This window comes from Bombina bombina, chromosome 4 (genome assembly GCF_027579735.1).
Source record: "Bombina bombina isolate aBomBom1 chromosome 4, aBomBom1.pri, whole genome shotgun sequence".
In the NCBI taxonomy this organism is placed as follows: domain Eukaryota; kingdom Metazoa; phylum Chordata; class Amphibia; order Anura; family Bombinatoridae; genus Bombina; species Bombina bombina.
In genome coordinates, this window is record NC_069502.1 from 805716164 (window position 1) to 805742769 (window position 26606).

General features: G+C 40.0%; 1 pseudogene; it reads left to right on the forward strand.

Annotated features, from left to right (window-relative positions):
• LOC128657055 (zinc finger protein 260-like) overlaps positions 1-26563 on the forward strand; it is a 50833-nt pseudogene extending 24270 nt beyond the window's left edge.
• Positions 26564-26606: the final 43 nt, after the last annotated feature.

Consider the following 26606-nt stretch of genomic DNA (forward strand, 5'->3'; position numbering starts at 1 on the left):
TATAGCGCTCCTATTCTTGTACTCATATTACAAGTTAAAAGTAAAATTGTATTGCAAGAGCCAATGCCTCAGGCGCGGTAACATATGGAGGTCGGATATTGTGACCTTGCTGAGTCCCTTTGTGCATAGACATCTGTATATATACACACACATACATATATATACTTTATTTATTTATTTATTTATATATATATATATATATATATATATATATATATATATATATATATATATATATATATATAAAACACATATACACCTTTGTGCACCAGATCATAGACCATATCCCTTTAAATCACTATTAGAACATTTCTTTCAATAATAAACCTTGTTTTTGTATTAAATATGTATAACTCTAAGTGAAATACTTAATTTTAATGTATTAAATATGTGTTTTAATGGGACAGTAAAGTCAAAATAAACTTTTGTGCTTCAGATAGAGGATAGAGTTTAAACAAACTTTCCAATTTACTTCTAGTATCTAATTTTCTGTGTTTTCTTGGTATCCTTTGTTGAATAGCATACTTAGGTAGGCTCAGGGGCAGCAATGCCCTACTGGCTAGTTGATGTTTGGTGTCTGCACAGATATGCCTCTTGTCATTGGCTCAGCAGATGTGTACAGCTAGCTCCCAGCATTTGCTTCATTCTCTTGGTAACAGAAGTACATTGTAAAGTTGTATAAAATAGTTGATGTTTGATGTCTGCACAGATATGCCTCTTGTTATTGGCTCAGCAGATGTGTATAGCTAGCTCCCAGCATTTGCTTCATTCTCTTGGTAACAGAAGTACATTGTAAAGTTGTATAAAATTACTCTCTATCTGATTCATAAAAGGATTATTTTTGTTTTTTACATTTTACTTCAGGTCTCTAAAAGCACTAAGTTTCCAGTGCTATTTTGTAATGTGCTCGAGTGTAACACTTTTGTCGCCAATGTAATATGAGCGTTAGTAGCAAATCCTGCGCTATCCATTTAAAGTATAGGGTGCGCTAAATAAATGTCAGCCTCGGTAAAGGGACATAAAACCCTTAATTTTTCTTTCATGAGGTAGAGAGAATGGGGAGCAGAACCGTTAACGTTACCCTTAGTGTGACCTTGCGCACAATCATTATCACAGACATGACGTTTCAGATAGATACAGAGAGAATATCATTTTAAATAACTTTCGAATTTACTTCTATAATCTAATTTTCTTCATTCTCTTGGTATCAAAGGATACCAAGGGAACAAAACAAATTAGATAATAAAAGTGAATCTATCTGAAAATGTCATGTATTTGATGATGATTGTGCACAAGGTCACACTAATTGTACCGTTAATGATTTTGCTCCACTTGCGTCTCATGAATGCAGTGCACAGGCAAGTGTATATATGTGATGTGTCTGAGGGATACAAGGCACAGGTGAGTGTACATGTGTGATGTGTCTGAGGGATACAGGGCACAGGTGAGTGTACGTGTGTGATGTGTCTGATGGATACAGGGCACAGGTGAGAATGTGTGTAATGTGCCTGAGAGATACAGGGCACAGGTGAGTGTACGTGTGTGATGTGTCTGAGGGATACAGGGCACAGGTGAGAATATGTGTGTAATGTGCCTGAGGGATACAGGGCACAGGTGAGTGTATGTGTGTGATGTGTCTGAGGGATACAGGGCACAGGTGAGTGTACGTGAGTGTACGTGTGTAATGTGCCTGAGAGATACAGGGCACAGGTGAGTGTATGTCTGTGATGTGTCTGAGGGATACAGGGCACAGGTGAGTATACGTGAGTGTACGTGTGTAATGTGCCTGAGGGATACAGGGCACAGGTGAGTGTATGTGTGTGATGTGTCTGAGGGATACAGGGCACAGGTGAGTGTACATGTGTGATGTGTCTGAGGGATACAGGGCACAGGTGAGTGTACATGTGTGATGTGCCTGAGGGATACAGGGCACAGGTGAGTGTATGTGTGTGATGTGTCTGAGGGATACAGGGCACAGGTGAGTGTACATGTGTGATGTGCCTGAGGGATACAGGGCACAGGTGAGTGTATGTGTGTGATGTGTCTGAGGGATACAGGGCACAGGTGAGTATGCATGTGTGATGTGCCTGAGGGATACAGGGCACAGGTGAGTGTACGTGTGTGATGTGTCTGAGGGATACAGGGCACAGGTGAGTGTACGTGTGTGATGTGTCTGAGGGATACAGGGCACAGGTGAGTGTACGTGTGTGATGTGTCTGAGGGATACAGGGCACAGGTGAGTGTACGTGTGTGATGTGTCTGAGGGATACAGGGCACAGGTGAGTGTACGTGTATGATGTGTCTGAGGGATACAGGTCACAGGTGAGTGTACGTGTATGATGTGTCGGAGGGATACAGGGCACAGGTGAGTGTACGTGTGTGCTGTGTCTGAGGGATGCATTGTGCTGGTTAGTGTGCGTGTGTGATGTACCTGAGGGATACAGGGCACAGGTGAGTGTACGTGTGTGATGTGTCTGAGGGATACAGGGCACAGGTGAGTGTACATGTGTGATGTGTCTGAGGGATACAGGGCACAGGTGAGTGTATGTGTGTGATGTGTCTGAGGGATACAGGGCACAGGTGAGTGTACGTGTGTGATGTGTCTGAGGGATACAGGGCACAGGTGAGTGTACGTGTGTGATGTGTCTGAGGGATACAGGGCACAGGTGAGTGTACGTGTGTGATGTGTCTGAGGGATGCATTGTGCTCGTTAGTGTGCGTGTTTGGCATTCTAATATTAATTACAACTTCTTTGTGCAGTGCAAAAAAAGCTATACTGTGACCTTATTTATACTATCTATGCAGGTGATTTTAAGACTGAAGTCACATCTAATGCTGAACAGACTAATGACTTGGAAGCTTTGAAGCAGGAAATCTGTGACAAAATCAGTACAGGTGAGTGTATGGGGTCAATTTATTATAGTGCAAGTGGACATGATACGATGTAGCGTATCATGTCCGCTGCACATCAATAAATGTCTACAGCATACGCTGTCGGCATTTATCATTGCACTAGCAGTTCTTGTGAACTGCTGGTGCAATACCGCCCCCTGCAGATTTGCGGCCGAGGGGATGTCAATCAACCTGATCGTATTCGATTGGGTTAATTTTTGTCCGCAGCCTCAGAGCAGGCGGACAGGTTATGGAGCAGCGGTCTTTAGACACACGGGGCATCAAGATCTGTACGGAGCTTGATAAATTGACCCCTATGTGTGTGATGTGACTAAGGGATGCCTTGCGCAGGTGTACATGTGTGATTTGTCTAAGGTGTGCATGGACCAAGTGTGTTTACGTGTGTGACGTCACAGGCGATTGTAGGTGTGTGTGTGTTTTTTTTGTTGTTGTTTTTTTATTTATTTTAAACCAACGGGGTATAGACTCAAATGTAATGCATCGCCTTTACGTCACGCAAGACGATTTTACAAACATAATCGGGTCAAAACATAAAAGTAAATGCACCATTAACAACTTTATGAAGCATCATCCTGCAAATATAGGGATATATACCACATTTTCATTTTGACTCTGAAATAACATAACATCATCAAAAACAGACATAATCACAATTAATTGTAGCATTGTAAATCATTGCTGTTTTACTGTTTTATTAAAAGCTGTGTGTACCCTGTTGGGTTTTAAAAAAACTAAACAAAAAAGAGCTATACAAATAACATTTAATTTCATACCATTAAATTGGGATATTGATTTCTTTCTACAGGGAGTGCAGAATTATTAGGCAAGTTGTATTTTTGAGGATTAATTTTATTATTGAACAACAACCATGTTCTCAATGAACCCAAAAAACTCATTAATATCAAAGCTGAATAGTTTTGGAAGTAGTTTTTAGTTTGTTTTTAGTTATAGCTATTTTAGGGGGATATCTGTGTGTGCAGGTGACTATTACTGTGCATAATTATTAGGCAACTTAACAAAAAACAAATATATACCCATTTCAATTATTTATTTTTACCAGTGAAACCAATATAACATCTCAACATTCACAAATATACATTTCTGACATTCAAAAACAAAACAAAAACAAATCAGTGACCAATATAGCCACCTTTCTTTGCAAGGACACTCAAAAGCCTGCCATCCATGGATTCTGTCAGTGTTTTGATCTGTTCACCATCAACATTGCGTGCAGCAGCAACCACAGCCTCCCAGACACTGTTCAGAGAGGTTTACTGTTTTCCCTCCTTGTAAATCTCACATTTGATGATGGACCACAGGTTCTCAATGGGGTTCAGATCAGGTGAAGAAGGAGGCCATGTCATTAGATTTTCTTCTTTTATACCCTTTCTTGCCAGCCACGCTGTGGAGTACTTGGACGCGTGTGATGGAGCATTGTCCTGCATGAAAATCATGTTTTTCTTGAAGGATGCAGACTTCTTCCTGTACCACTGCTTGAAGAAGGTGTCTTCCAGAAACTGGCAGTAGGACTGGGAGTTGAGCTTGACTCCATCCTCAACCCGAAAAGGCCCCACAAGCTCATCTTTGATGATACCAGCCCAAACCAGTACTCCACCTCCACCTTGCTGGCGTCTGAGTCGGACTGGAGCTCTCTGCCCTTTACCAATCCAGCCACGGGCCCATCCATCTGGCCCATCAAGACTCACTCTCATTTCATCAGTCCATAAAACCTTAGAAAAATCAGTCTTGAGATATTTCTTAGCCCAGTCTTGACGTTTCAGCTTGTGTGTCTTGTTCAGTGATGGTCGTCTTTCAGCCTTTCTTACCTTGGCCATGTCTCTGAGTATTGCACACCTTGTGCTTTTGGGCACTCCAGTGATGTTGCAGCTCTGAAATATGGCCAAACTCGTGGCAAGTGGCATCTTGGCAGCTGCACGCTTGACTTTTCTCAGTTCATGGGCAGTTATTTTGCTCCTTGGTTTTTCCACACGCTTCTTGCGACCCTGTTGACTATTTTGAATGAAGCGCTTGATTGTTCGATGATCACGCTTCAGAAGCTTTGCAATTTTAAGAGTGCTGCATCCCTCTGCAAGATATCTCACTATTTTTGACTTTTCTGAGCCTGTCAAGTCCTTCTTTTGACCCATTTTGCCAAAGGAAAGGAAGTTGCCTAATAATTATGCACACCTGATATGGGGTGTTGATGTCATTAGACCACACCCCTTCTCATTATAGAGATGCACATCACCTAATATGCTTAATTGGTAGTAGGCTTTCGAGCCTATACAACTTGGAGTAAGACAACATGCATAAAGAGGATGATGTGGTCAAAATACTCATTTGCATAATAATTCTGCACTCCCTGTATTGTGTATGTCAAGAGCTTTGACCCCCTAAATGGAAATGTAACAAAGTTTGTATTTCTTTGGGATATGACTGTTTAAAGGGACAGTATACACCTATTTTCATATAACTGCATGTAATACTTTACTATAAAGAATAATATGCACCGATACTGATATAAAAATCCAGTATAAAACAGTTTAAAAACTTACTTAGAAGCTCTCAGTTTAGCTCTGTTTAAAAGGTTACTGGAACACCCACTGCAATTGGGAAATATCAGACACTCTCCCTTTGCATATTAAAAGACCCTTTACACAAACAGAAGCAAGCTGGAATAGGTATACGTCAGTATTCTCCTAAAACCTTGGGGCTTGGTTAGGCGTCTGAAATTCAGTGCAATGTTATTTAAAAATAAGCAAAACTATCCATTTAAAAAAAAAACTAAAAAAACTTTATGGGCTATATAAATAGATCATCTACAAAACATTTATGCAAAGAAAAAAATGAGTGTATAATGTCCCTTTAAGTTTTTCCTTTTGCCAAAAAGAGGCTTTGATTTTAATTTCTGAGTTTATAGAGGTATCAAATTGTTCTATTATTAATTTAGCATAGATTTTGTTAATGCACTCTGCCAAATCTGGGCTCTTTTTGGACTTTCATTTTTTTAAAACTAAAGATCTGCCTGTCAAAATAATTTTACAAACTTAATATTTACCTGGATTATTGTTTCTCCGTAAAGGAAAAAGATGTACTTGTCCCGTAATTTTATTTATTTTATTTAGCTAATAAGGTGCTGGAAAGCTACATTTACAACATTTATTATCAGAGAATGTATCCCATTTTGCTTTCACTGCGGGCGTAATATATGTCCTAATAATTATTTTTGTATGGGATTCTCTCCAGGAGGTTGATAATGTTGCCTTGTCTGACAACTGCAAACTTTTTTGAATTATGTCTGATTGACATCAGTTAGTAGCTATCCTTTCTATATTCTTTAAACCTTGGAACACTTTTGATCTTAATGCTGGTTTAAAGTTTGGGTTTCCACATATTGTAAGATATTTAGACCACCTAGGATTGGCTTGTGAGATTTAAAAAAAATAAATTGCCAGGCACCTATCATGTTTTTGATAGTAATCACGGTTCTAACTCCTGGTGGTAGTTTTCCTTTACAATGTAATAATGCTTTTAGCAAAGGCGGATTAACTATCTGTTCTTCCCACCCAGAGATTGAATAATATTGTTAACCCATCTATTGCTATTTTCCCCATACATGTTAAATAATATAATTCAATATCGTGGAAGGATATTACTCCCTCTTCTAAAGTAGGTCACCTCCTGCCCCACAAAAACCTCACACATTTTTTTTTAAATAAAGATAAATCTCTATGTTTAATAAATAATGGTACATTTTGTAATAGATATAATAGCTTAGGGAACAACACTATTTTGATCAAATTGACTTTACTCGATAAGGACAAAGGAAATTTGGACCAAGTTGATGTAATTAAATATTTTTGCAAAAATACAAGGATAGTTTAACTCAACCAGTCGGGGGTTTTCGCAAATTTAATACCCAAATATTTAAGTTCATCCTTTGTTTCTTTAAATGGGCATTTTTTTTAAAACTGTTTCTGTTTTTATGTATCCAAAAAAATTCTGATTTAGCTACGTTCACTTTATGACCCGAAGAAGAGCTAATCTTTTCTAAGATTTGGATTACTATAGGAATTTTTGTTTTAGAATCTCTTAAGAAGACTAATAAATCGTCCACGTAAAGTAACAGCATAATTTTTCTTTTCCCTTCCCAAATGCCCTCAATTTCTTTTCTAAGATAAATAGCAAGTGGTTCGATAGCTAGGTTAAATAGGTAAGGGGATAAGGGGCACATCTGTCTTGTGCCTTTCTGAAGGGAGAAATTTGGCATAGTACTTCCATTGACTAAAATATTGTCAAAATTATTTTTGTAAATAGTCTTAACAAATCTGAGGAAATGTCCAGTTATCCCAAATTTTTGTATCACCATGAAAATATAGTCCCACGTGACTGTATCAAATGCCTTCCCGGCATCGATTGGTATGATAGCAATATCTGTTTTAGGTAAGGATCTCTTTTTATTAAATTGCTGCCAATAATAATCAATAGTTAACTGTAATTTCCTCAGATTGATAGTTAAATTTCTCCTCGGCATAAAGCCAACCTGATATTTATGTATTAACAGGTCCATCACTCTCTTTAGCCTTTGTGCAATAACACTAGTAAATCTTTTATAATCATTATTTAGCAATGACATTTTTCTATATGCATTTAGTTCTTAAGGATCCTTTTTCAAGCTTAATGACATTGTTGATGCAGTAAAATATTTAGATTGCATATTTCCTTGTATAATAATTGTGTTAAAGGACCACTTAATGCAGTAGAATTAAGTAATTAAATACATAATAAAAAGACAATACAATAGCACTTACTCTGAATTTTAAATAAGCAGTAGATTTGTTTTTCTCCCATTTTCCAGCCCCCTGTATCATGTGACAGACATCGGCCAATCACAGACTAGTATACGTATACAATGTGAGCTTTTGCGCATGCTCAGTAGATAGTAGATTGCTAATATACGCAACAAGTTTAATAGAAGCTATCTCATTATAAGAATATATAGGATATTATTTAATGATCACACTGCTGGATGGTTAAATATAGAATGATGAGTTTAAAAGTTCTGTATTAACCTTTTAGCAACCTCACCTATGTTTGCAAGAGGTGTTAAATTACCCCAGATTTGGCTCTATATATACATTTTATGTTTGTTATACTCACTTATTTCTAAATTACGATATACTGCACTATGATAAAAATATATTGCAATTATTTGTTAATAATGACTGTTTACTTCTTAAAGGTTTATGAAAGATTTTGATTTATTATTGACAGTCTATACAAGACATTTTTCTGATTGGTTGCTGTGAATTAAGACAGTTCTTTGATAAGGGGGGGAGGGGTTAAACATCTGTTAAAATGTTTGTTAGATTGTTCGTTGTCACTTGGTCTGATGAAGGGGTGAGATCTCCGAAACGCCACGGCATGTATAATTTTTGTTCACAATAAAGCACTATTTAAAAGGGTTCAGTGAGTGCATATCTGCTTTTGATTATTGATTAGGTTTGCTTGCACCCTGTTTGTTACTCGGATAGTGAGAGTGAGCTTTTTTAAACTTACATACACATATACACGCCTTTTGAGTCCTTGCCAGTCATTGTCATATACCATCTATTTTAAAGCCTTTTTAAACCTTATTCAGTATTAAACATTTTTTATTTAAAATGTTTATGTATGAGTGTAACACTTATTTAACATGCAGTTTTTTTAGTATTTTTATTTTAACCCCTAAAGGCTGTGACACACTGCAAGCGATGCAGCACGAGGCGAAGCAGCTGCTTTGCACTGCGTCACATTGTTTCTCAAGTTCAAATATTTCATCTCTGAGCACTCAGCTACGCGACCTGACGCAGCAGAGTGCTCAGAGATGAAAAGGCAGGACACACTGAACGCGCACAGCCACATCTACACGCTGCACGCCGCTCGGCTTGCAGTGTGTCACAGCCTTTAGACTTTACTTCAGATCTCAGGTCGTGCTAATTCTATTTCATAACTTTAAACTTGTAATGTGAGCAATATTTATCACGGTCACAATCTCCATTAAAATTAGATGGCATGCTAAGGACGTGTTTGCTGCGTTAAACCTTCTCTGGTAAATCTATTATACTGTGGACTTGTAGTATTAATTTGTGCACTTATTTTAGCATGGTCTAGTGATATTGCACCCCGCACTATAATTAGTGCTCTATTTGTTATCTGGTTTTATATCTGGTATTTTTCAAATAGTTTTTAATTTTGGTCTAAATTGTAATACTTTTTAAAGTCAATATTGCGTTATAAGATTAACATTACAGAAAATATTTGACGTCTTAGATTTATAGACACATTCTCTGTTTACCATATTTTATTTTGTAGACAACATAAACATATTAGTTTTCAATAGATAAAATCCTATCTTGTAATTTAAAGGGACAGTCAACACCAGAATTGTTGTTGTTTTAAAAAGATAGATAATTCCTTTATTATCCATTCCCCAGTTTAGCATAACCAACACAGTTATAATGCATGTTTTACCTCTGTAATTAACTTGTATCTAAGCCTCTGCAGACTGCCTCCTTATTTCAGTTCTTTTGACAGACTTGCATTTTAGCCAATCAGTGCTCACACCTTGGTGAATTCACGTGCCTGAGCTCAATGTTATCTATATGAAACAACACCCTCTAGTGGGGAAAAACCATTCAGATTAGAAGCAGTAAAAGGTCTAAGAAATTAGCATATGAACCTTCTAGGTTTAGCTTTCAACTAAGAATACCAAGAGAACAAAGCAAAATTGGTAATAAAATTAAATTGGAAAGCTGTTCAAAATGACGTGCCCTGTTTGAATCGTCAAAGTTTTTTTTGGAGTTGACTGTCCCTTTAAGACAATTCTATGTCACTAGATCGTCAAATATATTGGTGATAAATGATACTTTAAATATACTTAAAAACTTTTATTATGCTTGAGTAGCTATTTAAAGGTTTTAACCCCTTAATGACCACAACACTTTTCCATTTTCTGTCCATTTGGGACCAAGGCTATTTTTACATTTTTGCGGTGTTTGTGTTTAGCTGTAATTTTCCTCTTACTCATTTACTGTACCCACACATATTATATACCGTTTTCTTCTACAAGATACGACGAGTCCACGGATTCATCCTTTACTAGCTCCTCCCTTGATTGGACCTATTTTTCCCCATGCAGCAGATGGATGAATATTTCTGCCTGGAGACTGATGATCTTAGCAGTTGTTACTAAGATCCAGTGTAGTTCCCACAGAATGGCTGAGGAGTACTTAAGAAACTTCAGTGTAAGGAACGGTTTTCATGCTACAAGCATTGAGGTATGTTCAGTCATTTCTTTCTGGAGAGACTGTGTTATTTCATAATTGGCTGACAGTATCCCCATGAGGGAAGGGGTAAGCAGTAATCCTATTGTGAAAGAGAAGGGTATTACTGGACCTGTATGTTGGGCTGTAAAAAATGGTTGACAGTGATAACATAATGTTTGTGGGCAAACGATTATATGTTGGGAGGTAAATTAACGTTTTTTTGTGACAAACGTTTTCATTTTTATTGGCAATGGAGGGTACACATGGCTTCAGTTAGACTTGGGTATATGAACCCACATGGCTAGGTTTTTAGACCGCTTTGTAGCGGTTCTTTTGCAAGGCTGTGAGACATCGAGGTAGATAGGCTTGGCCTATTTTCGCGCCTCAGTTGCGCAGTTGTATTCCCTATGCAAGCAGCAAGCTCCAGCTCCGGTGGGCCCTTCAGGAAAGTTTGGGCCTAATCGAAGGGTTAATCTGATTTTGCAAACCCCTGAGGGCAGGTAGGCGCCACAGCAGGGCTGTGGCGAGGTGCAGTTTTTTTTTTTTGACTAATCATAACGTTTTTTTGTCTAACGTTTTTATAATAAGAGTTAAGTGATCCTTTTCTTGTGGTGCAATCCTAGCTGGCAAGTTAGGATACATATATAATAAAATTGAGATCATTTTATCATTTTGAAGCAGTTTTGGAAAAATTGTATGCTTTTTTTCTCTTAAAGGCGCAGTACCGTTTTTTCAGATCGTTATTTTTTCACTAAATAAAGTGTTTTCAAGCCTGTTTGTGGTCATTACTAGCCTGTTTTAACATGTCTGACATGTGTTTAGAAGCCATTGTGGAACCCCCACTTCAAATGTGTCCCTCATGTACTGAAAGGGCCTTACTTTGCAAAGAACATATTTTAGCTGATAAAAGTTTGTCTCAGGATGATTCTCAGTCAGAAGAGAATCAGGTTAGGCCATCTGCTTCTCCCCAAGTGTCACAACCTTTAACGCCTGCCCAAGCGACGCCAAGTACTTCTAGTGCATCTAATTATTTCACCCTGCAAGATATGGCTGCTGTTATGTCTACTACCCTTACAGAGGTATTATCTAAACTGCCAGGTTTACAGGGTAAGCGCAGCAGGTCAGGTATTAGAGTAAATGCTGAGCCCTCTGATGCTTTATTGGCCATCTCCGATGTACCCTCACAGTGTTCTGATTTGGGGGTGGGGGAATTGCTGTCTGAGGGAGAGCTTTCTGATTCAGGAAAGATGTTCCCTCAAACAGACTCAGATGTGACGGCCTTTAAGTTTAAGCTTGAACACCTCCGCTTGTTACTCAGGGAGGTCTTAGCGACTCTGGATGATTGTGACCCTATTGTCATCCCACCAGAGAAACTGTGTAAAATGGATAAATATCTAGAGGTCCCTACTTAGACTAATGTTTTTCCAGTCCCTAGAAGAATTTCGGACATTGTTACTAAGGAATGGGATAGACCAGGCATTCCGTTCTCTCCCCCTCCTACTTTTAAGAAAATGTTTCCCATATCTGACACCATTCGGGACTCGTGGCAGACGGTCCCTAAGGTGGAGGGAGCTATTTCTACCCTGGCTAAGCGTACAACTATACCTATTGAGGACAGTTGTGCTTTCAAAGATCCTATGGATAAAAAATTAGAGGGTCTTCTAAAGAAATTGTTTATTCATCAGGGTTTTCTTCTACAACCTATAGCGTGCATTGTTCCAGTAACTACTGCAGCAGCTTTTTGGTTCGAGGCTTTAGAGGAGTCTCTCAAGGTTAAGACCCCATTAGATGATATTTTGGAAGGAATTGAGGCTCTCAAGCTAGCTAATTCTTTTATTACAGATGCCGCTTTCCAAATGGCTAAATTAGCATCATAGAATGCAGGCTTTGCCATTTTAGCGCGTTTAGCATTATGGCTTAAGTCATGGTCTGCTGATGTGTCATCTAAATCCAAGCTTTTATCTATTCCCTTTAAGGGTAAGACCCTATTCGGGCCTGAACTAAAGGAGATAATTTCTGACATTACTGGAGGTAAAGGTCATGCCCTTCCTCAGGACAAGACGGTTAAAATGAGGACCAAACAGAATAATTTTCGTTCCTTTCGAAACTTTAAAGGTGGTCCCTCTACTGCCTCATCCGCCTCCAAGCAGGAGGGGAACTTTGCTCAATCCAAGTCAGTCTGGAGACCTAACCAGACCTGGAATAAAGGTAAACAGGCCAAGAAGTCCGCTGCTGCTACCAAGACAGCATGAAGGGGCAGCCCCCGATCCGGGACCGGATCTAGTAGGGGGCAGACTTTCTCTCTTCGCTCATACCTGGGCAAGAGACGTTCAGGATTCCTGGGCATTAGAAATTGTGACCCAGGGGTATCGTCTAGAATTCAAGGATTCTCTCCCAAGGGGGAGATTTCATCTTTCACGTTTGTCTGTAGAACAGACAAAAAGAGAGGCGTTCTTACGCTGTGTAGAAGACCTATATACCATGGGTGTCATCTGCCCAGTTCCAAAATTAGAACAAGGGCAGGGGTTTTATTCCAATCTGTTCGTGGTTTCCAAAAAAGAGGGAACCTTCAGACCGATTTTAGATCTCAAAAGTCTAAACAAATTTCTCAGAGTCCCATTGTTCAAGATGGAGACCATTCGAACAATTTTACTAATGATCCAGGAGGGTCAATATATGACCACCATGGATTTGAAGGATGCGTATCTTCACATTCCTATCCACAAAGATCATCACCAGTTCCTCAGGTTCGCCTTCCTGGACAAACATTACCAGTTTGTGGCCCTTCCTTTCGGATTGGCCACAGCTCCCAGAATTTTCACAAAGGTGCCAGGGTCCCTTCTGGCAGTTCTAAGGCCGCAGGGCATAGCAGTGGCGCCCTATCTGGACGATATTTTGATTCAGGCATCAACTTGCCATCTAGCCAAATCCCACAGGGACATCGTGTTGGCTTTTCTAAGAACTCACGGGTGGAAGGTGAACATAAAAAAGAGTTCACTTGTTCCTCTGACAAGAGTTCAATTCCTATGAACTCTGATAGACTCGGTAGACATGAAGATTTTTCTGACGGAGGTCAGAAAATCAAAGATCTTAACTACTTGCCGAGCACTTCATTCCGTTCCTCGGCCATCAGTGGCTCAGTGTATGGAGGTAATTGGATTAATGGTAGCGGCAATGGACATCATTCCATTTGCTCGCTTACATCTCAGACCACTGCAGCTGAGCATGCTCAGACAGTGGAATGGGGATTACGCGGATTTATCTCCGCGGATAAATCTGGATCTAGAGACCAGAGACTCTCTTCATTGGTGGTTGTCACAGGATCATCTGTCCCAAGGAATGTGCTTCCGCAGGCCAGCATGGGTCATAGTGACGACGGACGCCAGCCTCTTGGGCTGGGGTGCAATCTGGAATTCTTTGAAGGCTCAGGGTGTGTGGACTCAGGAGGAGTCCCTACTACCAATAAATATTCTGGAACTGAGAGCGATATTCAATGCGCTTCAAGCGTGGCCTCAGCTGGCTTCAGCCAAATTCATAAGATTCCAGTCAGACAATATCACGACTGTAGCATATATCAATCAGGGGGGAACAAAGAGTTCTCTAGCGATGATAGAGGTTTCCAAAATAATTTGATGGGCAGAGACTCACTCTTGCCATCTATCAGCAATATATATCCCAGGAGTGGAGAACTGGGAAGCGGATTTTCTAAGTCGTTAGACTTTTCATCCGGGGGAGTGGGAGCTCCATCCGGAGGTGTTTGCGAAATTGATTCATCAATGGGGCACACCGGAATTGGATCTGATGGCATCTTGTCAGAATGCCAAACTTCCTTGTTACGGGTCCAGATCAAGGGATCCTCAAGCAGTACTGATAAATGCTCTAGCAGTACCTTGGTCGTTCAACCTGGCTTATGTGTTTCCTCCTTTTCCTCTCCTTCCTCGTCTGATTGCCAGAATCAAACAGGAGAGGGCTTCGGTAATCTTGATAGCGCCTGCGTGGCCACGCAGGACTTGGTATGCAGACCTGGTGGAAATGTCATCTCTGCCACTGTGGAAACTGCCACTGAGACAGGACCTCATTCAGGGTCCGTTCCAACATCCAAATCTAATTTCTCTGCAACTGACTGCCTGGAGATTGAACGCTTGATTTTATCTAAGCGGGGATTCTCTGAGTCGGTCATTGACACCTTGATTCAGGCTCGAAAGCCTGTCACTAGGAAAATTTACCATAAGATATGGCGTAAATATCTTTATTGGTGTGAATCCAAAGGCTACTCATGGAGTAAGATCAGGATTCCTAGGATTTTGTCCTTTCTCCAAGAAGGATTGGAGAAGGGGTTATCAGCTAGTTCCTTAAAGGGACAGATTTCTGCTTTGTCAATCTTACTACACAAGCATCTGGCAGATGTCCCAGAAGTTCAGTCGTTTTGTCAGGCTTTGGTTAGAATTAAGCCTGTGTTTAAACCTGTTGCTCCACCATGGAGTTTGAATTTAGTTCTTAAAGTTCTTCAAGGGGTTCCGTTTGAACCCATGCATTCCATAGATATTAAACTTCTATCTTGGAAAGTTCTGTTGTTAGTTGCTATCTCTTCTGCTCGAAGAGTTTCTGAGCTATCTGCGTTGCAATGTGACTCGCCTTATCTTATATTCCATTCTGATAAGGTGGTTTGCACACTAAACCTGGATTCCTTCCTAAGGTTGTTTCAAATAAGAATATTAATCAGGAAATTGTTGTTCCTTCTCTGTGTCCTAATCCTTCTAAGAAGGAGCGTCTGTTACATAACTTGGACGTGGTTCGTGCCTTGAAGTTTTACTTGCAAGCGACCAAGGATTTCCGTCAAACATCTTCTCTATTTGTTGACTGTTCTGGAAAGCGTAGAGGTAAAAAAGCTACTGCTACCTCTCTTTCTTTTTGGCTGAAAAGCATCATCCGTTTGGCATACGAGACTGCTGGACAGCAGCCTCCTGAAAAAATTACAGCTCATTCTACTTGAGCGGTGGCTTCCATTTGGGCTTTTAAAAACGATGCTTCTGTTGAACAGATTTGTAAGGCTGTGACTTGGTCTTCCCTTCATACCTTTTCCAAATTTGATACTTTTGCTTCTTCTGAGGCTGTTTTTGGGAGAAAAGTTCTTCAAGCAGCGGTGCCTTCTTGTTAGGTATCTGTCTTGTCCCTCCTGTTCATCCGTGTCCTGTAGCTTTGGTATTGTATCCCACAAGTAAAGGATGAATCCGTGGACTCGTATCTTGTAGAAGAAAAGGAAATTTATGCTTACCTGATAAATTGATTTCTTCTACGATACGAGTCCACGGCCCTCCCTGTCAATTTTAGACATATTATATTTTTTTGTTTAAAACTTCAGTCACCTCTGCACCTTTTAGTTTCTCCTTTTTCTTCCTATACCTTCGGTCGAATGACTGGGGGGTGGAGTCAAGGGAGGAGCTATATAGACAGCTCTGCTGTGATGCTCTTTGCCACTTCCTGTTAGCAGGAGGATAATATCCCACAAGTAAAGGATGAATCCGTGGACTCGTCGTATCTTAGAAGAAATCAATTTATCAGGTAAGCATAAATTTCCTTTTTCTCACCATTAATTGGACTTTCTAAAGATACCATTATTTTCTTCATATCTTATAATTTACTATAATTTTTTTTTATACAACATTAGGAAAAAAATGGAAAAAAAAACACACTTTTTCTAACTTTGACCCCCAAAATCTGTTAAACATCTACAACCACCAATAAACACCCATGCTAAATAGTTTCTAAATTGTGTCCTGAGTTTAGAAATACTCAATCTTTACATGTTCTTTGCTTTTTTTGCAAGTTATAGGGCAATAAATAGAAGTAGCACTTCCAATAAACACAAGTTGCTATTTCCAAACCACTTTTTTTCAAAATTAGAGTTTGTTATATTGGAACACTGATATCTTTCAGGAATCCCTGAATATCCCTTGACATGTATATATTTTTTGTTAGAAGACATCCCAAAGTATTGATCTAGGCCCATTTTGGTATATTTCATGCCACCATTTCACCGCCAAATGCGATCAAATAAAAAAAAATGTTACATTTTTCACAATTTTAGGTTTCTCACTGAAATTATTTACAAACAGCTTGTGCAATTATGGCACAAATGGTTGTAAATGCTTCTCTGGGATCCCCTTTGTTCAGAAATAGCAGCTATATATGGCTTTGGCGTTGCTTTTTGGTAATTAGAAGGCTGCTAAATGCCACTGCGCACCACACATGTATTATGTCCAGCAGTGAAGGAGTTAATTAGGGAGCTTGTAGGGAACTTTTAGGGTTAATTTTAGCTTTAGTGTAGTAGACAACACAAAGTATTGATCTAGGCCCATTTTGGTATATATAATGCCACCATTTCACTGCCAAATGCGATCAAATAAAAAAAATTGTTCACTTTTTCACAAACTTTAGGTTTCTCACTGAAATTATTTACAAACAGCTTGTGCAATTATGGCACAAATGGTTGTAAATGCTTCTCTGGGATCCCCTTTGTTCAGAAATAGCAGTTATATATGGCTTTGGCGTTACTTTTTGGTAAATAGAAGGCTGCTAAATGCCGCTGTGCATCACACGTGTATTATGGCTAGCAGTGAAGGGGTTAATTAGGTAGCTGGTAGGAAGCTTGCATAGATAATTTTAGCTTTAGTGTAGAGATCAGCCTCCCACCTGACACATCACACACCCTGATCCCTCCCAAACAGCTCTCTTCCCTCTTCCACCCCACAATTGTCCCTGCAATGTTAAGTACTGGCAGAAAGTCTGCCAGTACTAAAATAAAAGCTATCTTTGATTATTTTTTTTAAATTTTTAAGCATATTTACATATGCTGCTGTGTAGGATTCCCCCAACCTCCCTGATCCCCCCCCCTCTAACTTATTGGGAGCCATCTTGGGTACTGTCAGTTTACAATAAAATATTTTTTTTATATATATTTCTTCTGTAGTGTAGCTTTCCCCCCTATAGACCAACCCCCCACCCCCTCCTAGATCCCTTAGATGATTTATATTTAATACTTCCACCCCCCTCTCTCTCACTTTTGGTCTAACATTTTTCTGTAGTGTAGCGGTTCCCGCCCGCCCCGTGCACGCATGCGCGTCCATGTGCGCCCCCGGTTAATCTGCCCGAGATCCCGCCCCCCTCTGCATCATTGAAGCCATCGATGGCCGCCCACCCGCCTCCCACCCAACGATTGCGGCCATCGATGTCCGGTGCAGAGAGGGCAACAGAGTGTCTCTCTCTGCACCAGAGGGCTTATAAAGGTTATTACAGGCTGCCTCGATATCGAAGCATCACTGCAATAAGCGGACCGACATCGTACAGTGTACATCCTCGGGCGTTAAGGGTATTTTTTTGGAGGACGTACCCTGCACGTCGTTTGTCATTAAGGGGTTAAATAAAGAAAACAGATTATATTTTTTTTTTTAGTTTTTTTTCTTCTTCTAATATTGGGTCTGTTAAAGATTTTTTTTATAAGTGATTCTTATGTTTTGCTTCATCTGTACAATATTTGGATCTTAGATCTTCGGAAAATGTATTTCTCTTGTAAGGTGTATCCAGTCCACGGGTTCATCCATTACTTGTGGGATATTCTCCTTCCCAACAGGAAGTTGCAAGAGGACACCCACAGCAGAGCTGTCTATATAGCTCCTCCCCTAACTGCCACTCCCAGTCATTCTCTTGCAACTCTCGACAAGATAGGAAGTATCAAGAGATATGTGGTGACTTACTGTAGTTTTTACCTTCAATCAAGAGTTTGTTATTTTTAAACGGTACCGGCGTCATACTGTTTTACTCCCAGGCAGAAATTAGAAGAAGAATCTGCCTGGAGGTTAATGATCTTAGCGGTTTGTAACTAAGGTCCATTGCTGTTCTCACGCATAACTGAAGAGTATGGGAAAGACTTCAGTTGGGGGAACGGTCTGCAGATTACCTGCTTTGAGGTATGTTCAGTGTATTTATTTCTAGAGAGATGATAAGGTCTAGAAAATGCTGACAGAGCCTTATATAATTGAGGTAAGCCTGATGCAGTGATTTAACCACGACTGGGATCATGCTTGCAAAAAAGGGTAATATTCATGTTAATACTCATATTTCTTAGTGACAAAACGTTTACAGGTTATATAGAAAGAACGTTTTTTCTCTGAGGGTGATAAATCGTTTTTTGGGGCCTAGTTTCCACATGGCTAGTCAGATACTCCTAGGAGTATTTTCTTAAGGCCCTCTGACATAGAGTGCATGGTGGGAGGGGCCTATTTTCACGCTCTAGATGCACAGTTCATATTCAGACTGAGACATCCAGCTTCCCTAAAGGAGTCTTCTGGCATCTGAGGACCACTATAGAGGGCTTATTTCTTTACTAAATCGTATTTGAGGGCAGGTAGGAGCCACAGCAAAGCCGTGGCAAGGTGTTTAACTGTTTATTAACGTTTTTCAAATCCGGTTTGGGGCCTAAAGGGTTAATCATCCATTTGCAAGTGGGTGCAATGCTGCTTTAGTCCCTTATACACACTGTAAAAATTTCGAAGAGTTTACTACTTTTTAACACTGTTTTGCAGTTTATGTGCTAGTTTTTTTTTCTCTTAAAGGCACAGTACCGTTTTTATTTAATTGCTTTTTCACATTTATTAAAGTGTTTTCCAAGCTTGCTGGTCTCATTACTAGTCTGTTAAACATGTCTGACATAGAGGAAACTCAATATGTTTAGTAGCCATTGTGGAACCCCCTGTTAGAATGTGTACCAAATGTACGGAAATTTCTATAAACTATAAAGACCATATTATGGCACTTAAAGATTTATCACCAGAGAATTCTCAGACAGACAAAAGGGAGGTTGTGCCACCTAGCTCTCCCCATGTGTCAGAACCTATAACTCCCGCGCAAGTGACGCCAAGTACATCTAGTGCGTCCAATTCTTTTACCTTACAGGACATGGCGGCAGTTATGAATGCTACCCTCTCAGAGGTATTGTCCAAACTGCCAGGATTACAAGGAAAGCGAGACAGCTCTGGGGCTAGAATAAATACAGAGCTTTCTGATGCTTTAATACCTGTGTCCGATATACCCTCACAATACTCAGAAGCCGAAGCAGGAGAGCTTCTATCTGTGGGTGACATTTCAGATTCAGGGAAGGCGTCAGTCTGACTCTGAAATGACAGCATTTAAATTTAAGCTTGAACACCTCCGCTTATTGCTCAGGGAAGTTTTAGCGACTCTGAATGACTGTGACCCCATTGTAGTTCCAGAGAAATTGTGTAAAATGGACAAATATTTTGCAGTGCCTGTTTACACTGACGTTTTTCCAGTCCCTAAGAGGTTTACGGAAATTATTACTAAGGAATGGGATAGACCAGGTGTGCCGTTCTCTCCCCCTCCTGCTTTTAAAAAGATGTTTCCGATAGATGCCGCAATACGGGACTCGTGGCAGACGGTCCCTAAGGTGGAGGGAGCAGTTTCTACACTAGCTAAGCGTACAACTATCCCCGTCGAGGACAGTTGTGCTTTCCTAGATCCTATGGATAAAAAATTGGAGGGTCTCCTTAAGAAAATCTTTATACAGCAAGGTTTTATTCTCCAGCCTCTTGCATGCATTGCCCCAGTTACTGCTGCAGCGGCTTTCTGTTTCGAGTCTCTTGATGAGGCTCTACAGGTGGAGACCCCGTTAGATGATATTTTAGACAGGATTAAAGCTCTTAAGTTAGCTAATTCCTTTATTTCGCCGTTTTTCACTTAACCAAGCTAACGGCTAAGAATTCAGGTTTTGCCATTCTGGCGCGTAGGGCGCTATGGCTTAAGTCCTGGTCAGCAGATGTTACTTCAAAGTCTAAGCTTCTTAACATACCCTTCAAGGGGCAGACCCTATTCGGGCCTGGACTGAAGGAGATCATTTCTGATATTACTGGAGGAAACAGTCACGCCCTTCCTCAGGATAGGTCCAATAAATTAAGAACTAAACAGAATAATTTTCGTTCCTTTCTTAACTTCAAGAGTGGCGCAGCTTCAGCTTCCTCTAATGCAAAGTAAGAGGGAAATTTCGCCCAGTCCAAACCAGTCTGGAAACCTAACCAGGTTTGGAACAAAGGAAAGCAGGCCAAAAAACCTACTGCTGCATCTAAGACAGCATGAAGGAGTAGCCCCCGATCCGGGACCGGATCTAGTCGGGGGCAGACTTTCTCTCTTCGCTCAGGCTTGGGCAAGAGATGTCCAGGATCCCTGGGCACTGGAGATTGTTTCCCAGGGATATCTTCTGGAATTCAAGGGTTCATCTCCAAAGGGGAGATTTCATCTCTCACAACTATCTGCAAACCAGATAAAGAGAGGCATTCTTACGTTGCGTTCAAGACTTACTGGTTATGGGAGTGATCCACCCAGTTCCAAGGGAGGAACAGGGGCAGGGGTTCTATTCAAACCTGTTTATAGTTCCCAAAAAAGAGGGAACGTTCAGACCAATCTTGGATCTCAAGATTCTAAACAAATTTCTCAGGGTCCCATCTTTCAAGATGGAGACAATCCGAACCATCTTCCCTATGATCCAGGAGGGTCAATATATGACTACCGTGGACTTAAAGGATGCTTATCTCCACATTCTGATCCACAGAGATCATCATCAGTTCCTCAGGTTTGCCTTTTTAGACAGGCATTACCAGTTTGTGGCTCTTCCCTTCGGTTTAGCCACGGCGCAGAGAATCTTTACGAAGGTTCTAGGGTCCCTACTTGCGGTTCTAAGGCCGCGGGGCATAGCGGTGGCTCCTTAGACGACATCCTGATCCAGGCATCGACTTTTCAAAGTGCCAAGTTCCATACGGATATTGTTCTGGCCTTTCTAAGGTCTCATGGGTGGAAGGTGAACAGAGAAAAGAGTTTGTTCTCCCCCTCACAAGAGTTTCCTTCCTAGGAACCCTGATAGATTCAGTAGAAATTAAAATTTTTCTGACAGAGGTCAGGATATCAAAGCTTCTATCTTCCTGCCGTGTTCTTCATTGCACTCCTCGGCCGTCAGTGGCTCAGTGTATGGAAATGATCGGCCTAATGGTAGCGGCAATGGACATAGTTCCGTTTGCCCGCCTTCATCTCAGACCACTGCAACTTTGCATGCTCAATCAGTGGGATGGGAATTACACAGATTTGTCTCCTCAGTTAAATTTGGATCAAGAGACCAGGGATTCTCATCTCTGGTGGTTATCTCGGGTCCATCTGTCCAGGGGAATGAGTTTCCGCAGGCCAGAGTGGACTATAGTGACGACAGATGCCAGCCTTCTGGGCTGGGGCGCAGTCTGGAACTCCCTGAAGGCTCAGGGCTCGTGGTCTCAGGAGGAAGCCCTCCTTCCGATAAACATTCTGGAACGAAGTGCGGTATTAAATACTCTCTAGGCTTGGCCTCAACTAGCTACGGCCAGGTTCATCAGATTTCAGTCGGACAATATCACAACTGTAGCCTATATCAACCATCAGGGGGGAACAAGGAGTCCCCTGGAAATGATGGAGGTTTCCAGGATAATTCTTTGGGCAGAGGTTCACTCTTGCCATCTCTCAGCTATCCATATCCCAGGAGTAGAGAATTGGGAGGAGGATTTTCTAAGTCGGCAGACTTTTCATCCGGGGGAGTGGGAACTCCATCCGGAGGTATTTGCCCAGCTGATTCAACTTTGGGGCCAACCAGAACTGGATTTGATGGCGTCTCGTCAGAACGCCAAACTTCCTCGTTACGGGTCCAGGTCAAGGGATCCCCAGGCAGCGCTGATAGATGCTCTAGCAGTGCCTTGGTCCTTCAGCCTGGCTTATGTGTTTCCACCCTTTCCTCTCCTCCCACGTCTGATTGCCAAGATCAAGCAGGAGAGAGCTTCGGTGATTTTGATAGCACCTGCGTGGCCACGCAGGACTTGGTATGCAGATCTGGTGGACATGTCATCCTTTCCACCATGGACTCTGCCGCTGAGGCAGGACCTTCTACTCCAAGGTCCTTTCATATATCCAAATCTAATTTCTCTGCGTCTGACTGCTTGGAGATTGAACGCTTGATTTTATCAAAACGTGGCTTCTCCGAGTCGGTCACTGATAGCTTGATTCAGGCTCGTAAGCCTGTCACCAGGAAAATCTATCATAGGATATGGTGTAAATATCTTCATTGGTGTGAATCCAAGGGTTACTCATGGAGTAAGGTCAGGATTCCTAGGATATTGTCTTTTCTACAAGAAGGATTGGAAAAAGGATTATCGGATAGTTCCTTAAAGGGACAGATTTCTGCTCTGTCTATTCTTTTGCACAAGCGTCTGGCAGATGTTCCAGACGTTCAGGCGTTTTGTCAGGCTTTAGTTAGAATCAAGCCTGTGTTTAAACCTGTTGCTCCGCCATGGAGTTTAAATTTAGTTCTTAAAAGTTCTTCAAGGGGTTCCGTTTGAACCTTTGCATTCCATAGATATCAAGCTTTTATCTTGGAAAGTTTTGTTCTTAGTAGCTATCTCTTCGGCTCAAAGAGTTTCAGAATTATCAGCCTTACAGTGTGATTCCCCTTATCTGGTCTTCCATGCAGATAAGGTAGTTTTGTGTACCAAACCTGGGTTTCTTCCTAAGGTGGTTTCTAATAAGAATATCAATCAGGAGATTGTTGTTCCGTCACTGTGTCCTAATCCTTCCTCAAAGAAGGAACGTCTGTTACACAATCTTGACGTGGTTCGTGCTTTAAAGTTCTATTTACAAGCTACTAAGGAGTTTCGTCAAACATCTGCATTGTTTGTTGTCTACTCTGGAAAGAGAAAAGGCCAAAAGGCGTCGGCAACTTCTCTTACTTTTTGGTTAAGAAGCATAATCCGTTTAGCTTATGAGACTGCTGGCCAGCAGCCTCCTGAAAGAATTACAGCTCATTCCACTAGAGCGGTAGCTTCCACATGGGCTTTTAAAAATGAGGCCTCTGTTGAACAGATTTGTAAGGCGGCGACTTGGTCTTCGCTTCATACCTTTTCTAAATTCTACAAATTTGATACTTTTGCTTCCTCGGAGGCTATTTTTGGGAGAAAGGTCTTACAGGCAGTGGTGCCTTCCGTTTAAGTGCCTGCCTTGTCCCTCCCTTCATCCGTGTCCTAAAGCTTTGGTATTGGTATCCCACAAGTAATGGATGAACCCGTGGACTGGATACACCTTACAAGAGAAAACAAAATTTATGCTTACCTGATAAATTTCTTTCTCTTGTGGTGTATCCAGTCCATGGCCCGCCCTGTCATTTTAAGGCAGGTGGTTTTTATTTTTGAACTACAGTCACCACTGCACCCTATAGTTTCTCCTTTTTTCTTGCTTGTCTTCGGTCGAATGACTGGGAGTGGCAGTTAGGGGAGGAGCTATATAGACAGCTCTGCTGTGGGTGTCCTCTTGCAACTTCCTGTTGGGAAGGAGAATATCCCACAAGTAATGGATGAACCCGTGGACTGGATACACCACAAGAGAAAGAAATTTATCAGGTAAGCATAAATTTTGTTTTTTTTTACATGATTTCTTTAAAGATACAGTCAACACCAGAATTTTTGTTGTTTTAAAAGATAATCACTTTATTGCCCATTCCCCAGTTTTGCATAACAAACTCAGTTATAATACACGTTTTACCTCTGTAATTACCTTTGTATCTAAGCCTCTGCAGACTACGCCATTATTTCAGTTAATTTGATAGACTTGCACTTAAGCCAATCAGTGCTCACTCCTCTGTAAATTCACGTGCATGAGATCAATGTCATCTATGTGAAACACATGAACTTATGTCCACTAGTGGTGAAAAACTGGCAACATGCTTTCAGATTAGAGGCGGCCTTCAAGGTCTAAGAAATTAGCATATGAACCTCCTAGGTTTAGCTTTCAACTTAGAATTCCAAGAGAACAAAGCAAAATTGGGGATAAAGTTAAATTGGAAAGTTGTTTAAAATTGCATGCCCTATTTGAATTATGAAAGTTTTTTTGGACTTGACTGTCCCTTTAATGTTGGTTATAAAATAAATATAAAACATACTTAAACAACTTTCTGATGTACTTCTATTATCACATTTTCTTAGTTTTCTTGTTTTCCTTTGTTTAAAAAGCAGGAGTGTAATCTCAGGAGTCTGCACTTGTCTGTAGCACTATATCACAGCAGTTTTGCAACAACTTATACATTATCAAGAGCACTAGATTACAGCACTATTTTCTATCATGTAGTACTTCAGGCATGTGCAAGCTGCTAACCTAGGTATCTCTTCAACAAATAATATGAGAACAAAGCAAATTGGATAATAGAAGTAAATTGGAAACTTTAAAAAATGGTATTATTTGAATAATGAAAGAAAAATGTTGGGTTTCATATTCCTTTAAGCATTAGCATAAAGCTAGGGAAAGGTGTAGCGGGGTCATAGCTTGTGGCTTACTCTTGTGGTAGACACTCATTCATAGCAGTTGAAATGTGCTCAAAATATAATAATTATGTCATTAATAACTAACATTAATCCTATTGTATATCTTAACAGGTGCATTTACAAACTGCAATTATCCTAATCCTACCCATGGTGAAAATACGGATAGCAACGTGGAAAATTTATGTTCTGAATATGGGATTTTTTTTACCAGGAAATCAAATCTTTTAATACCGAAAATTCATACTGTAGAGAAAGCATTTTCATGTTCTGACTGTGTTAAATGTTTTACCGACAAATCAACTCTTATTAGATATCAGATAACTCATACAGGAGAGAAAGCATTTTCATGTTCTCAATGTGGCAAGTGTTTTACTTTGAAATCAACTCTTAGGAACCATAAAAAAAATCATACAGGAGAGAAAGCATTTTCATGTTCTGAATGTGGGAAGTATTTTATTGACAAAGCAACTCTTAGAGGCCATCAGAAAAATCATACAGGAGAGAAAGCATTTTCATGTTCTGAATGTGGGAAATGTTTTGCTCACAAATCAACTCTTATTAGTCATCAGATAATTCATACAGGAGAGAAACCATTTTCATGTGTTGACTGTGGGAAATGTTTTACACAGAAATCAATTCTTATTAGACATCAGATAAATCATACAGGAGTGAAAACATTTTCATGTTCTGAATGTGGGAAATGTTTTGCTCAGAAATCAACTCTTATTAGACATCAGATAATTCATACAGGAGAGAAACCATTTTCATGTTTTGAATGTGGGAAGTGTTTTAATGACAAATCAACGCTTAGAAGCCATCAGGAAATTCATACAGGAGAGAAAACATTTTCATGTTCTGAATGTGGGAAATGTTTTGCTCGGAAATCACGTCTTATTAGACATCAGCGAATTCATACAGGAGAGAAAGCATTTTCATGTTCTGAATGTGGAAAGTGTTTTGCTCACAAATCAACTCTTATTATTCATCAGATAATTCATACAGGAGAGAAAGCATTTACATGTTCTGAATGTGGAAAGTGTTTTGCTCACAAATCAACTCTTATTAGTCATCAGATAATTCATACAGGAGAGAAAACATTTTCATGTTCTGAATGTGGGAAATGTTTTGCTCGGAAATCACGTCTTATTAGACATCAGCGAATTCATACAGGAGAGAAAGCATTTTCATGTTCTGAATGTGGAAAGTGTTTTGCTCACAAATCAACTCTTATTAGTCATCAGATAATTCATACAGGAGAGAAAGCATTTTCATGTTCTGAATGTGGAAAGTGTTTTGCTCACAAATCAACTCTTATTAGTCATCAGATAATTCATACAGGAGCGAAACCATTTTCATGTGTTGAATGTGGGAAGTGTTTTAATGACAAATCAACGCTTAGAAGCCATCACAAAATTCATACAGGAGAGAAAGCATTTTCATGTTCTGAATGTGGGAAGTGTTTTGCTCATAAATCAAGTCTTATAAGACATCAGATAGTTCATACAGGAGAGAAAACATTTTCATGTTCTTAATGTGGGAAATATTTTGCTCAGAAATCAACTCTTAGAAGCCATCAGATAATTCATAAAGGAGAGAAGGCATTTTCATGTTCTGAATGTGGGAAAAGTTTTGCTCCGATGTTAAAACTTATTGCGCATCAGAAAATTAATTTTGGAGATAAAGCATTCTCATATTTTGCACAGAGCGAACCGCTATGTTAAGCCCTTATCTGGTTTAGGATAGTCTCCCTAGCTGCATAAAATGCATTGTGCTGAGTTATAACAAATAATATATTTTGATTTACAATTTTTTATTAAAAATAAAAACACTGAATTATTTTAGAAAGGTTACTTAATATATTTATTAATCCTTAAATGTTTTGACTACATTTGAGAAAATAATCTCAAAATCTTGTGTATTGAAATTGTAATAAAAATATGATTTATTTCATACAGGTGGTGAAAGTCCACAATCCATTTGATTCTTTGGTGAG